We start from the raw sequence: 15332 nt of genomic DNA, 5'->3' as shown, positions 1-15332 counted from the left end.
TCCTGGAGGACAACAAAGGTCCAGGCAGCCACCAGGGCACCTGGACACTGCAGGGGGATAGAGACCAGCCAAGGCAGAGAGAGTGGGGACCAGCCAACACTCTTGAGTAGTTTGGGGGCGGAATTTTAGACTGGGAAATAGACGGGAAGATAAGGCTGCCCCCCTTGTTTCTGAGTCAGGGAACCCAAAGTGACCTTCTCCATTGGTCTTAGATATAATTTTGCTTAAACAACATGGCCCCAAATTGCCAAGGAATTGTTGAAAAGGAAAAACAAAGCTGGGGGCATCACAATGCCGGATTTCGAGCTGCACTACAAAGCTGTGATCACCAAGACAGCATGGTACTGGCACAAAAACAGACACATAGACCAATGGAACAGAATAGAGAACCCAGAAATGGACCCTCAGCTCTTTGGGCAACTAGTTTTTGACAGAGCAGGAAAAAGCATCCAGTGGAAAAAAGGCAGTCTCTTCAATAAATGGAGCTGGGAAAATTGGACAGCTACATGCAAAAGCATGAAACGTGACCACTCTCTCACACCACACACAAAGATAAACTCTAAATGGATTAAAGACCTCCATGTGAGACAGGAGTCCATCAAAATCCTAGAGGAGAGCATAGGTGGCAACCTCTACGACATCGGCCACAGCAACTTTTTCATGACACATCTCTAAAGGCAAGAGAAACAAAAGATAAAATGAATTTGTGGGGCTTCATCAACATAAAAAGCTTCTGCACAGCCAAGGAAACAGTCAAAAAAACTAAAAGGCAGCCCACAGAATGGGAGAAGATATTTGCAAATGATACTACTGATAAAAGACTGGTATCCAAGATCTACAAAGAACTTCTCAAACTCAATACACGAGAAACAAATAAACAAATCATAAAATGGGCAGAAGATATGAACAGACACTTTTCCAATGATGACATACAAATGGCTAACAGACACATGAAAAAGTGTTCAAAATCATTAGCCATCAGGGAAATTCAAATCAAAACCACACTGAGATACCACCTTACGCCAGTTAGAATGGCAAAAATTGACAAGGCAAGAAACAACAATTGTTGGAGAGGATGTGGAGAAAGGGGATCCCTCCTACATTGTTGGTGGGAATGCCAGTTGGTACAATCACTCTGGAAAACAGTGTGGAGGTCCCTTTAAAAGTTAAAAATTGAGCTACCCTATGACCCAGCCATTGCACTACTGGGTATTTACCCCAAAGATACAGACGTAGTGAGGAGAAGGGCCATATGCACCCCAATGTTCATAGCAGCAATGTCCACAATAGCTAAATCGTGGAAGGAGCCGAGATGCCCTTCAACAGATGACTAGATTAAGAAGTTGTGGTCCATTTATACAATGGAATATTACTCATCTATCAAAAAGAATGATTTCTCAACATTTGCTGCCACGTGGACGACACTGGAGGATATAATGGTAAGTGAAATAAGTCAAGCAGAGAAAGACAATTATCATATGGTTTCTCTCATCTATGGAACATAAGAACTAGGAAGATCGGTGGGGGAAGAAAGGGATAAAGAAAGGGGGGTAATCAGAAGGGAGAATGAAGCATGAGAGACTATGGGCTCTGAGAAACAAACTGAGGGTTTCAGAGGGGAGGTGGGTGGGGGAATGGGATAGACTGGTGATGGGTATTAAGGAGGGCACGTATTGCATGGTGCACTGGTGTTATACGCAAGTAATGAATCACAGAACTTTACATCAAAAACCAGGGATGTGCTGTATGGTGACTAATATAATAAAATTTAAAAAACATTTAAAAAACTGAAAACAGGGGTACTTGGGTGGCTCAGTTGGTTAAGCATCTGCCTTTGGCTTGGGTCGTGATCTCAGGGTCCTGGGATTAAGCCGTATGTCGGGCTCTCTTCTCAGTAGAAAGCCTGCTTTTCCCTCTCCCTCTGTCTGCTGCTCCACCTGCTTGTGCTCCCTCCCTCTCTCTCTCTCTCTCTCTGTCAAATAAATTGAAAAAAATCCTGAAAAGAAAGACATGGAAAACATTACCATAAGTGAAGAAAACCTAGGGGTATTCACTGTATAATCAGTACTAAAAGGGGTGTCATAACTGTTCTACATGACCCTGGTGAGAGCCTAGGGTCAATCACTGTACACTCAGGACCAGGACAGCTGCTATCACTGTTCTGTATGACCCTGGGGAGGGAGAATCTAGGGCCAATCACTGTTCACTCAGGACTAGGACAGGTGTTATCACTGTTCTGTATGATCCTGGGGAGAACCTAGGGGCATTCCTATACAACCTGGACTAGGAAAAGTTGCTTAATTGTTCTTGTTGATCCTGTTCTATTGATATGTGTTTCCAGCTTTCTGGGTGAGCACTGTTCCCTGTCTACCTCAGCCCTGACCATTTCCATGCATCCTGGTGCCCTCATATGCAGAAGTGAGAAGGCAAGCTCCTTGAGTTTCTCCACGAAGAGCAGGTGCATGACAAAGCCCTGCTCCATGCTGCATGCTGCCATAGCAGGCTTTACATCCTTTCCCTGTCCATAAGTCATTTTCCTGGCTTGTTGTTCACACCTGATAGTTTCCTTGGGTCTTGATGAGAGAACAGAGGTGCTCCTTTAGCTGTTAGCCCTAAGCTCTTCCTCCAGCAGGCTTAAAGTCAGAGTTTCCACAGGAGACTGATATGCACGTGTGTTCTGGTGCTCATTTTATAGTCTTCCTCTGGAAGAGTTCAAGATGACACTCCATGTGCGAAGAAGACAGAACAAAGGTGTCTGGTGAAGCAGTGCTGCCATGAGTGTGGGTGTTGTGGCAGAAATGAGAAGGGAAAGCTAATGGGTCTGAAATGCTTTAGCTTTTAGGAGACTGTTTTCTCCAACAGGTGTCTGCACTGGAGTCCAAGTATGGAACACTGCACACTCTGGCCTGGATGATGAGGACACAGAGACTCACCCAGAGCAAGGAAAGGCAGGCAGGAAAGGCAGCAACCCCTCTCAGCCAGGGGTGCCCAACGGTGCTGAGAGCAGCCCAGGACCACAAGTTTGTTAGATCAGGATGGCATAAAGGAAGAGGGAATGCGGCCATGGGCACCCATGGCCTGCTGGGGCGTAGGCAGGTGGGAATCCATGTGTCCTCTCTTATCAACTCTCCTTTGTCCTTTGGAGCTTCTGGCTCTGCAGGACAGTGCTGGTGACCCCTGCAGCATTACCTCTGGACTGTGAGCATTCTGTGAGCAGGGCCAGGACCTGTCTCCAGGGCAGAGGGTCTGGGAGTGGCAAGCACAGTGCAACCACACCTGCAGAAGCTGTACAGACCCAGACTTTGGTTGTGTCTAGCATAGCCACTGCACACCTGGGGACCAAGTTGTGACTATAGGAGACAGGAAAATCCAGCTCTTTGCCAACTCAGAGCAAACTTCTTTCCTCCCAGGGTTCTGTACTTACATCCACAAATTGGAATGATGATCTGTCCTAAACTGCCTCAGAATAAATGAAAACATGCTGTTGGTATGTTTCATCAGTGTTGCTAGCCACACGGAATGGGTCAGTGTGCCTCTGGAGAGCTGTTGCCCACCCACTTCTTGCAGCCAACACAAGAGGAATGCAGGCTTCTGCCCTATGGGCACATCCCACACCTGACCACCATGACCTTCCCTTCACCGTGAGCTGAAAGGCTCATCCCCTTCCTCAAGACCTTCCTCCCAGGCCACTTCCCTATCCCCCACCCATGTTTTGCCTTTTCAAATTGGGTGGCTTTCTCCTCCAAGTGCTCTTAACCTTCTGCCAACTGCATAGAAGGTCCAAGGGGCAGGGCTCCAGTCTGAGGTGTGGGGTGAGCTGAGGGAGAGTTAAGGGTGTCAGACCCCCTGAAGGAAGGGTACTGATGTGAAGGGCCTTGAAGGACAGTGGTCCTAAAGGACAACGAATGGGAAGATTTCCAGGGATCAGATGCAAGAGAACGTCTTCACTGAATGGTAATTACCTCTGAGATATTGACAGATTCCTTGGAAGCTTAGGAGATGAGACGATCCATGTGAGGGTTTCTGCATGTGGCCTTGTGCCACCAGGACTCTGGTTCCTTTGCACGAGTAAACAGAGTCTGTACTAGCAGCCCCAGGAACCCCGTGAGAATGGAAACATGGAACTTAAGAGTGAGGAACTATGCATAAGGCTTTTAGATGAGGCCACGATTGTCACAGAATGGTAGCACAGACATCCCTCCTGGTTTGACAAGGGGAACCAGGGAAGCTGTGAAAGAAGAAACACCAACCAAAATTGCATCAGTGTGGGAGTAAGGGCAACAGAGACCCATGTTACACACTCAGTGCATCACACTGGCATTTCTCATAGAAATCCTCAAAAATAAGAGTTTATGCATACATAATATTCATGATGAATAGATATACACATGCTGCAGCCACAGATCACAATTCTTCCCAGATGCATTGCCCATGAAGCAACTAAGCCACTGTGCTCAGTATTGAAATTATTCGACAGAAGAACATAACCTGAGGAATTGACAAAGGCTGGTTTAAAACTGTCCCTTCTTGTATGGTGACTAACATAATGTAATAAAAAAAATTTTTAAAAATTATAAATAAATAAATAAATAAATAAATAAATAAATAAAATAAAACTGTCCCTTCTTGATAATTTATTTTTTAAATAATTTTTATTTTGTTATATTAGTCACCATACAGTACATCCCCAGTTTTTGATGCAATGTTCCATGAGTCATTATTTGCCATGATACATGGCATGATACATGGCATGATACATGATACATTATTTCCATGATACATTATTCATGTATTGGTATAACACCAAATACATGGTCAACCCTAAAGAATCAGTGTAATTTAGCTAAACTGACCAAGGCAAGCAAACTCAGGAAAGAAAGTGGAGCCATCATTAGCAACCCTAACAAAATAAAAAGGAGTATGAGTAAAACCAAGAACAACTACACCAAAGGGAAACCAACTGCTTGTCCACAATGGAGGTAAGGAAGAGTGTGTCTGGAATACAGGAGGCTTCTCAGGGTATCTCTAGCATGACCATGCCCTGTGATTAAATCAATGGAAAACAAAAAACACAATTCAGGTGGGACTAATGGCACAGGTCCCGCAGGAAGGAACACTTGGGCCATCCCACCAGGGCAAGAGCCACAGGTGCTTACTGAGGGCAAAGGGGATATGGAATGAGGAGTGGAGAAGAGTACTGTAGATACCAGCAAGGACCACATGACCATTTACAGAAACTACTTGTTACGAGTATTTTTTCCTCATTTTATTAAGGATGTGTATGTGTGTGTGGGGGGGGTTATAGGGTGTTATGGAGAAGAGCGAGCATTACCCATAGACGTTTCATCCTCTCCTGAGAAAAGGGTTAGTGCATTTTCAATTATGGATTCAAATCCATTTCAAAATGGATTAAAAAGATGTGTATGGGTGTGAAATTGACAAGGAAAGGATTGTCATAGTGAATTTTATGTGTCAACTGGGCTAGGCTATGGTGTCCAGTTGTTTGCTCAGATGTTCTCTAGATGTTGCAGTAAAGGTATTTTGGAAATGTGATCAATATTTACAGTCTAAGTAAAGGAGATTACCCTTGATATGTGAGTGGGCATCATCCAGTCACTTGATGGACTTCACAGCAAAACCTCGAGGTATCCTGGAGGAGTTCTGACTTAGGACTGCCACACACATGAGGCATCCAGGTGGCTCAGTCGGCTAGGCTTCTGCCTTCACCTCAGCTCATGATCTCTGGGTCCCAGGATCAAGTCCCACATCGGGCTCCCTGTTAAGTGGGGAGTCTGCTCTTCTCTCTCTCTCTCCCTCTGACCCTCCCACTGCTTGTTCTCTTTCTCTAAAATAAATAAATAAATAAATAAATAAATAAATAAATAAATAAATAAATAAATAAAATCTTAAAAAAAAAAAAAAACTCCCACATACAAATCCCGCCTGCATTTCCAGCCTGAAAACCTGCCCTGCAGATTTCAGACTCAGGACCTTAACATCAACACTTGCTCGAGTCTTGAGGCTTTCGAACTTGTCAGACCCCAGTCCTGGTACCAAAATCTGTATTAGTTTCCTGGGGCTGCCATAACCAAATAGCATATGTCTGACTTAAAACAATAGAAATTTATTCTTTCACAGTTTTGGAGCCCAGAAGTCCAAAATCAAGGTGTCGGTGGGGCGCATTGTGTCTGAGGGTTCTGAGGGAGTACAGCTCCATGTCCTGGTTTCTTGTGGCTGCTACCAATCTTTGGCATTCCTTTGGTTGTACATGCATCACCCTCTCCAATCTGTGCCTCCAGAGATTGTGTCTCAGCACCTTTGCATGGCCACCTGCTCCCTGTATGCCTCTCTCGCTTCTTCTTATAAGACACCAGTTATTTTGTGTTTTTTTAAATATTTTTTATTATTTTATGTTAGTCACCATACAGTACATCCCTGGTTTTTGATGTAAAGTTCGATGATTCATTAGTTGCATATAACACCCAGTGCATCATGCAATACGTGCCCTCCTTACTACCCATCACCAGCCTATCCCATTCCCCCACCACCCTCCCCTCCGAAGCCCTCAGTTTGCTTCCCAGGTCCATAGTCTCTCATGCTTCATTCCCCCCTCTGACTACCCTGTTCTTTATCCCTTTCCTCTCCTACCGATCTTCCTAGTTCTTATGTTCCATAGATGAGAGAAATCATATGATAATTGTCTTTCTCTGCTTGACTTATTTCACTTAGCATTATATCCTCCAGTGCCGTCCACGTGGCAGCAAATGTTGAGAAATCATTCTTTTTGATAGATGAGTAATATTCCATTGTATATATGGACCACAACTTCTTAATCCAGTCATCTGTTGAAGGGCATCTCGGTTCCTTCCATGATTTACCTATTGTGGACTGAGCGGTTATGAACATTGGGGTGCATAGGGCCCTTCTCTTCACTACGTCTGTATCTTTGGGGTAAATACCCAGTAGTGCAATGGCTGGGTCATAGGGTAGCTCAATTTTTAACTTTTAAAGGGACCTCCACACTGTTTTCCAGAGTGGCTGTACCAACTTGCATTCCCACCAACAATGTAGGAGGGATCCCCTTTCTCCACATCCTCTCCAACAATTGTTGTTTCTTGCCTTGTCAATTTTTGCCATTCTAACTGGCGTAAGGTGGTATCTCAGTGTGGTTTTGATTTGAATTTCCCTGATGGCTAATGATTTTGAACACTTTTTCATGTGTCTGTTAGCCATTTGTATGTCTTCATTGGAAAAGTGTCTGTTCATATCTTCTGCCCATTTTATGATTTGTTTATTTGTTTCTCATGTATTGAGTTTGAGAAGTTCTTTGTAGATCTTGGATACCAGTCTTTTATCTGTAGTGTCATTTGCAAAAATATTCTCCCATTCCGTGGGCTGCCTCTTAGTTTTTCTGACTGTTTCCTTGGCTGTGCAGAAACTTTTAATCTTGATGAAGTCCCATAAATTCATTTTATCTTTTGTTTCTCTTGCCTTTGGGGATGTATCATGAAAAAGGTTGCTTTGGCCGATGTCGTAGAGGTTGCTGCCTATGTTCTCCTCTAGAATTTTGATGGATTCCTGTCTCACATCGAGGTCTTTCATCCATTTGGAGTTTATTTTTGTGTATGGTGTGAGATAGTGGTCAAGTTTCATTCTCTTGCATGTAGCTGTCCAATTTTCCCAGCACCATTTATTGAAGAGACTGTCTGATTCGGGGCCTTTTCTGGTTCCACACAAATTTAAGAGCTGTTTGTTCCAGTTCTTTGAAAAATGTCATTGGTATTTTGATCGGTTTAGCATTGAAAGTGTAAATTGCTCTGGGTAGCATGGACATTTTAACTATGTTAATTCTTACAATCCATGAGCATGGAATATTTTTCCATCTTTTTGTGTCTTCTTCAATGTCTTTCAAGGGTGATTTGTAGTTTCTAGAATATAGATCCTTTATGTCTCCGGTTAAGTTAATTCCAAGGTAACTTATGATTTTTGGTGCTCTTGTAAATAGGATGGATTCCCTAATTTCTCTTTCTTCAGTCCCATTGTTCGTGTATAGAAATGCAACTGATTTCTGAGCATTGATTTTGTATCCCACCACATTATTGAATTGCTCTATAACTTCTAGTACTTTAGGAGTGGACTCTTTTGGGTTTTCCATGTAGCGTATCATGTCATCTGTGAAGAGAGACAGTTTGACTTCTTCTTGCCTATTTGGATACCTTTTATCCCTTTTTGTTGTCTGACTCCTGTTGCAAAGACTTCTAGTACTATGTTGAATAATAATGGCGAGAGTGGGCATCCTTGTTGTGTTCCTGATCTTCAGGGAAAGGCTTCCAGCTTTTCCCCATTGAGAATGATATTTGCTGTAGGCTTTTCATAGATGGTTTTTATGAGATTGAGGAATGTACCCTCTATCCCTACAGTCTGAAGGGTTTTAATCAGGAAAGGATGCTGTATTTTGTCAAATGCTTTTTCTGCATCTATTGAGAGAATCATTTGATTTTTGGTGCTTTTTTTGCTGATAAAGTCTATGAAACTGATAGATTTGTGAATGTTGAACCACCCTTGCATCCCAGGGATGAATCCCACTTGGTCACGATGGATAATCCTTTTAATGGACTATTGTATTCTATTAGCCAGGGTCTTGTTGAGAATTTTGGCGTCCATATTCATCAGGGAAATTGGTCTGTAATTCTCCTTTTTGCTGGGGTCTTTGCTTGGTTTGGGGATCGAGATAATATTGGCCTCATAGAATGAGTTTCGTGGCTTTCCTTCTGTTTCTATTTATTGAAATAGCTTTAGGAGAATAGCTATTATTTTTTCTTTGAATGTTTGGTTGAATTCTCCGGGAAATCCATCCGGTCCTGGTGTTTTGTTTTTTGGAAGGTTGTTTATCACTGACTCAATCTCTTCATAATTAATTGGCCTGTTTAAAAAATCAATTTCTTCCTGTTTCAGTCTTGGTAGTTTATAGGTTTCCAGGAAGGCCTCCATCTCTTCCAGATTGCTTAGTTTATTGGCATAAAGCTGTTGATAAAAGTTTCTAATAATCCTTCCAATTTCATTGGTGTTGGTTGTGACCTCTCCCTTTTCATTCATAATTTTATTAATTTGGGTCCTTTCTCTATTCTTTTGGACAAGTCTTGCCAGTGGTTTGTCAGTTTTATTCACTCTTTCAAAGAACCAGCTTCTAGTTCTGTTGATCTGCTCTACTGTGCTCCTGGTTTCTAATTCATTGATCTCTGCTCCAATCTTGGTCAACTGCTTTCTCGTGCGTGGATTAGGTCTTTTCCTCTGTTGCCGTTCCAGCTTCTTGAGGTGAGAATATAAAAAGTGCATTTTAGATTTTTCTATTCTTTTGAGTGAGGCTTGGATGGCTATGTATTTCCCCTTAGGTCTGCCTTTGCAGTGTCCCATAGGTTTTGAACTGCTGTGTTTTCGTTCTCATTGGTCTCCATAAATTGTTTAAATTGATTTTTGATTTCCTGGTTTATCGAATCATTCTTAAGCAGGATGGTTCTTAGTCTCCAAGTGTTTGAGTTTCTTCCAAATTTTTCCTTGTGGTTGAGTTCCAATTTTGAAGCGTTGTAGTCTGAGAATATGCAGGGAATAATTTCAGTCTTTTGGTATCAGTTGAGACCTGTTTTGTGACCCAGAACATGGTCTATTCTTCAGGATGTTCCATGGGCATTAGAATAGAATGAGTATTCGTTGGTTCTGGGGTGTAGTGTTCTATATAGATCTATGAGGTCCAACTCGTCGAGTATGGCATTTAAAGCCCTTGTTTCTTTGCTGATTTTCCTCTTGGGTCCTCTGTCTATTTCTGATAGTGGAGTGTTGAGGTCCCCTACTATTAATGTATTTTTTATAATGATTTTTTATTATATTATTATTAACGTATTTTTATCTATATGTGTATATATATTCTGGTTAAGAGTTTGCTTGTGTATCTTGCTGCTCCCCTGTTGGGGGCACATATATTTATAATTGTCATATCTACTTGTTGGATACATCCTTTAAGAATATGATAGTGCCCTTCTGTATCTCTAACTATAGTCTTTAGTTTAAAATCCAATCTGTCTGATATTTGAATTGCTACCCCAGCTTTCTTTTGAGGTCCATTGGCATGAAAGATGGTATTCCATCCCTTTACATTCAGTCTGAATGTATCTTTAGTTTCAAAATTAGTCTCTTGTAGACAACAAATGGATGGGTCATGTCTGTTTATCCAATCTGCAAACCTGTTGCACTTTATGGGAGCATTTAGGCCATTTACATTGAGACTGATTATTGAGAGATATGATTTTAATGATGCCATGTTGCCTGTAAAGTCTTTGTTTCTATAGATTGTGACTTTCTGTTCTTTATCACTCTTGGGACTTTTTACTTTTATAGAACCCCCCTTAATATCTCCTGTAGGGCTGGTTTCGTGGTTATGAAATTGGTCAATGACTGGCGATTCTGGAAGGTCTTTATCTCTCCATCAATTCTGAATGACAGCCTTGCTGGATAAAGGATCCTTGGCTGCATGTTTTTCTTGAAAGAGCTTTAAAAAAGCCCCCCAACCCTTTCTCTCATTCCAGGTCTGTGTAGATAGGTCTGACATAATTCTGATAACTTTGCGTTGGTACGTGAGAAATTTCTTTGCCCTGGCTGCTTTCAATGCTGTATCCTTGGATCTAATATTTGCAAATGCACTATGACATGACATGGCATAGGTTTGTCATGGTTGAGCTTGGGAGGGGTCCTCTCTGCCTCTTGGACATGAAAGCTTGTTTCCCTTAGGGAAGTTTTCAGCTACAATTTGTTCAAATATCTCTTCTAGACCTCAGTTTTTCTCCACCCCCTCGGGGATGTTGATGATTCTGACATTGGAACGTTTCATTGAGTCAGTAATCTCCCATAACTTACATTCTTGAGATTGGTTTTTTTTGAGCCAAGTTTCTATTTTAGCTTTCTCTTCTACTAACCCATCCTCCAATTCGCTGATACATTCTTCTGCCTCATTCACCCTGGCTGTTAGAGCCTCTAGTTTTGACAGCATTTGATTCATAGAACTTTTAATTTCTGCCAGATTCACTCTCATTTCCACCCTTAGAGATTCTATATTCTCATTAACATTTTTGTTAATACTTTTTTCAAGTCTACACATCATCTTGACCATTGTTACTCTGAACTCCATTTCTGATAATTTGGTTATATCCATATCCATTAGTTCTGTGGCAGAGGCCACAGACTCATTGTCTTTTCTTTGCTGGGGGGGGGGTGGAGATTTCTCCTTCTCGTCATTCTGATGAGGAGAGGTTGTGAGGTTGTCCAGAGCTCAAATTATTGACCAGGACCCAGGCAGTGCGCACTTGTTTTATAGGGACCTTAGGGATGTAGGCTGCTTGATTTTTCAGCCTGCCTTCTGGGAGAGGGGCCTACCGTGCTGATACTCAGGCAACCCTGTTTGGGTAGATTTTCCGTGTCCTCTGGGAGGGGGGATGGTGATGGGCACACTGTGAGCCGGTATTTCCAGGCTTTTGCTCTCTGGCGGCTTTCCCTAGAGGTTTGCTGTGCCTCTTCTGAGAGTCAGAGCAGCAGTGGCCGAATCTCAGCCTCTGTCTCAGAACAGAGGGATCACAGACCGTTCTCCACTGATGTTCTGGCCACTTTAACTCTGCTTCTGTTGGTGCTGCTAAACCCTACAGTGTCCCGGGATGTGTGCCCCACAGCCTGCATCCCAGCCATCACTTCCAGAGCTGGTGTGTCTCTGTCCTTTGTGTTTCTAACACTGCCAGCCACCAGCCACCAGCCGCCCTGGCACTCTCCGGAGCTCCTGGTCTCAGTCTGGTTCCAGTGAGTGCACCGGAAATCCTTTTCATTCTGGTCCCGAAGATTCCCTGGCTCATGGTCTCAGTCTGCTCTGTTGCAGGTGCTGCTCCGTGAGTCTGCCCGCTCCCCCCCCCCCGTGCAGGTGGCTACCACTTCCCGGCGCCCGAATGCGGCGGCTCCCTCCCCCTTCCGTTTATCTTCTGATATCTGTGCGCTGTTTCACGGCTCCCTGCTTTGTACCTCAATACTCATCGCTGGAGATGTTCATTTGTAGAGATCCAGATGTATCTTCCTGCATCTCAGGCTGATTCCATGGATGTTTCGGATGGTCTGGTACCTATCCAGCTCGACTCAGGGGACCAGCTGAAAAAGGGGAACCCTACTCCTCCACCATCTTAACTTCTCCTCTCAAAGACACCAGTTATTTTGGATTAAGGATTCTCCAGTTTGACCTCATTTTAACTTTAATTACATCTGCAATGACCCTATTTCCAAATAAAGTCACATTCTGAGGTACTGGGAGTAGGACCTCAACATATCTGTTGGGCGGACGCAATTCAAACCACAAAGGATGGTAATACTCTCCAAGTCGATCTACAGATACATTGCAGTCTTTATCAAAATTCCAGCTGGGTCTCCTTAGAAATTTACAAGCTGACCTTAAAATTCATGTGAAAAAGGGCTCTACTGGTGTTATTGCAAATAATGAATCATGGAACACTACGTCAAAAACTAATAATGTACTGTATGGTGACTAACATAATATAATAATAAAGAAGAAAAAGGGCTCAGAATAGACAAAACAATCTTGGAAAAGAAAAACAAAGTTGGAGGGTTTAATTTTGTGAGGACAAACTTACTACAAAACTACAGTAATTGAAGCAGTGTGGAATTTGCTTAAGAATAGAAATACACATCAGTAGAATAGAATCAAGAGCCCAGTAATAAACCCTTACTTTTATGGCCAATTGCTTTTTGACAGGGTTCCAAGACAATCAATGAAAAAATTAGTCTTTTCAACAAATGGTGCTGAGAGAACTGTATACCCACAAGCAAAAGAATGAATCTGGACCCCCACCTCACACCATACTGAAATTTAACTCAAAATGGATTATAGGCCTATATATAAGAGCTAAAATTACAAAACAGTTAGAAGAAAATGTAGGAGTAACGCTTCATGACCTTGGATTAAGCAATGATCTCTTGACACCAAAAGTGCAAATGTCAAAAGCAAATAGATACATTGGGCTTCTTTAAAGTTAAAAATTTTTGTGTGTCATCGAACACATTCAAAAAGATGCAAAGACAATCTACCTACTGTGAGAAAGTATTTGCAAATCATTGATCTGATGATACCTGTATCAGGAATAAATAAAGAGCTCTTATAACTCAATTACTAAAAAAGAATCACTGTGAAACCAGCACAAATGGAAGAAAATTCAGTGAAGTAGCATACAAAGAGACAATGGCCTTCATAAATAAAACTGTAGCTAGTTAGAAGTTACCAGTATCAGAAACAGAAGAGGGTCATTACTACAGGCATTGAAATGATAAGAAGGGAATGTTTTCTTTTTTCTTTTTTTTTTAAAGATTTTATTTATTTATGTGACAGAGAGACAGCCAGAGAGAAAGGGAACACAACAGGGTAGAGGAAGAAGCAGGTTCCCAGCAGAGGAGCCCGATGTGGGACTCGATCCCGGAACTCCAGGATCACGCCCTGAGCCAAAGGCAGACGCTTAACAACTGCGCTACCCAGGCGCCCCAAGAAGGGAATGTTTTCTAACAACCTTACAGCCATAAATTCAACAACTCAAATGAAATGGACAATTTCTTTGAAAGGTACAAAGTACCAAAACTCCCTTAAAAAGAAACCAAAAGCTTAAACAGTTCCATAAGTATTACAGATCTTACATTCATAGTTTAAAACCCTCGGAACAGAAATTTTGAGGCCCAGTTTGTTTTACTGGCCATCACATGGATAGATCTCAAATGTATTATGCTAAGTAAGGGAAGTTAGACTTAAAAGACTGTATCTATGACATTCGGGGAAAGACAAAAGGTGTGGATGGAAATCTAGATTCGTTATTTCAAGGGATTATGGGCAGAAGGACTCTAAAGGGGCTCAAAGGAACTGGGAAGGCAGTGGACTCTTCTATAGCTTGATTGTGGTGGTAACATGACTGCAAGCATTTGTCAAAACTGGCATGATTGGATAAATTTACTGTGTATAAGTGATACCCTAATAAGAACAGTTTTGATCAGGTGGATGGCAGATGTATAAGTAGTAACTGACCTAACAGAATTGAGTATGCCATGGAGAAAGTGGAAAACACCCTGATCTACAAGAAGGAACCCTCAACAAGAACCAATGTATCTAGATATGACTGTGGGAAGGAATGGTCACCCAGGAATGTTGGGCAGAAACTGAGAAGCAGTCATACCCCTAAGTCATACCCACACTCCATACCTCTGGGCTAATGGACCCCGCAGAAATCTGGGGTTCTGTTTTCTTTGAGAGTAACACAGGCTATCCATAATTGAGGGCTGTGGGTGCCAAAATTAGGTTAGGAGATAGTATATATACTTAATGCAGAATGTTAAGACACAACCACCTTCTACCTGAGTTTCCAGAACGTGCAATAAGATCCCTGCCATTCAGGAAGGAGTTTGGGGTCATCTGGAGAAGCTGACAGGCTTACAGGTAGTGACATCGGTAGCTCCCCATGATTCAACCAACACTGTCCACACCCCAGAGTTTCCAATCACTTTTCATTCCAGCAGTCTTAATTTCAAATGCAAGACAAAAGAATAGCAGACATCAAAGGAAAGCCTCTAACACAGAAATCAAACACCAAATCAATCAAGTGAAAATAGCAGTTTGGAAGAAACTAACTCAACTGGGAGAAGTTCCTTCAGGTTTAGACAAGAATGATGAACACATTCCATTTGTTCCTCCGCTAGTCACAACACAAGTCACACATCAGAAGATTGTGAAGGGTAGATACTAGATAGGGGCCACAGGATTTGAAGAACAACTCCGTGGGGAGTTCCCTGGGGTTTTTCATTCCTCCCTTGTGTCCAACTTGGGTGTAGAAGCCTGCAATGCCAACACACACACACACACACACACACACACACAAATAGCCCTAACTAAAGCCACAGAAAAGGGTGGCCCAACATGATGGAAACGTTCTAACCATCCTGCCTATTAAGGCAAACATGAGAAAAGCTGCACCATTCTGTCCCCCAACAGATGGAGGTGGGTGCAGAAGCGGAGTGCATCCCTTGAAGGCCAACTTTCAGCCCCTTTCCCCACAGTAATGTGATCCCTGTGGAGCCTGTTGGCCAAGACGTCTCAACCTCAGCATTACTGACATTTGGGCCTGGAAAATTCTTTGTTCTCAGAAAGCATTCTGTGCATTACAGGATGTTTAGCCACACCCCTGAACAACCCACTAGATGCCAGTATCACAGGCCCCCAATTTTGATCATCCACAATGTATCCAGACATGACCAAG

This window comes from Ursus maritimus, unplaced genomic scaffold (assembly GCF_017311325.1).
Source record: "Ursus maritimus isolate PB19 unplaced genomic scaffold, ASM1731132v1 scaffold_5, whole genome shotgun sequence".
In the NCBI taxonomy this organism is placed as follows: Eukaryota; Metazoa; Chordata; class Mammalia; order Carnivora; family Ursidae; genus Ursus; species Ursus maritimus.
This window is presented reverse-complemented; position numbering follows the sequence as displayed.